This window comes from Elaeis guineensis, chromosome 16 (assembly GCF_000442705.2).
Source record: "Elaeis guineensis isolate ETL-2024a chromosome 16, EG11, whole genome shotgun sequence".
In the NCBI taxonomy this organism is placed as follows: domain Eukaryota; kingdom Viridiplantae; phylum Streptophyta; class Magnoliopsida; order Arecales; family Arecaceae; genus Elaeis; species Elaeis guineensis.
Window position 1 is genome coordinate 1,509,632 of NC_026008.2, and position 1,197 is coordinate 1,510,828.

The following is a 1,197-nucleotide window of genomic DNA, read 5'->3' on the forward strand; positions in this document are numbered from 1 at the left end:
CCGTGGCAATGACAATCCGGGGGGGTGTGCTCTGGACGCGCGATATTTGGCATGGTGGTGGACCCGTCGGGATGCGTGGATGCTCGCCGTGGCATTGATATCGGGGGGGTGGGGGCTCCGGACGCACGATATTTGGCATGGTGGTGGACCCACCAGGATGCATGGATACTCGAGGATTCCTCTTGGTTCGAGGAGGGGCGTGGAGCTATGGCCATGTTCCGACTCCCCCAGGCCCGTAGGAGGCGGGACCGCCGTGGCACGACTGCGGGGCAATGGTGGTGTCACGCCCGGACGGTCTCGTGTGGGCGCATCGGGGCAATGCGGGTCGGACGAGCTGGATATCCGAGGGGCTTTCATATTTGAGGGGTTGTCCAGACTATATGCACGTTCTTGATCCCTGCGGTGGAGCCAAGTGGCGATCAGAGGACCAGTGTTGGACCCCCGCCGGCATCTTACGTGGGTTGGCGCGGGCTCTGGTGCCTTTGCCGTGCCAACCTCGGATGGGCCGGAGCATGGTTGGAGCTCTACCACGACAAGGCGCCATCATCTGGTTCGGTGCCCAGATGAAGATAAAAGCATGCGGGGACTCTAAAAAAGGTGCATGCAAAGATCGGGCACGAGCAGACGCATGCCCGGCCCAACGAGCGTAGCTCTCAGACAAAATGCGCTCAAGCCGGGCCAAAGGGCGCGCAGGTCATGGGGGCACGCAGGCCATGGCGGCGCGTGGGCCATCGGGTGCACGGATTGTGGCGAGGCTGTGGAGCACGCGGGCCACGGGCGCAAGGCTGTGGGGCGTGCAGGCCGCGGGCACACTGGACAAGGGCGCGCATGCACACGGGCACTTGGCCAGACGCAGGCGCTAGCAGTGGGTTGCATGGATGCGTGCACCGCTGGGCGTGCAGCGAAGATGCGTAGCGGACTTGCTGGCACGCACAGTGGGATGCGGGACCCAGGAGGCAGGACTCGATTCCCAGTGCCGGACGGTTTCCAACGGTTCCAAACTCCTCCCCAAACTTCCTAGAGCGGCTGGCCGCGGTTGGCAAGGGTTTTAGGGAGCTCCCGGCGGTCGTTGGAGTTGTCCACCGCCTTTATATAAAAGCTGCATATGTGCCGGCCCTCGACGGCAAGCCTTGGGATTGTATCTTAGTGGGATATCCATTCGGGGACATGGGCGGGTCTCCAGTATCCAAATTTCAT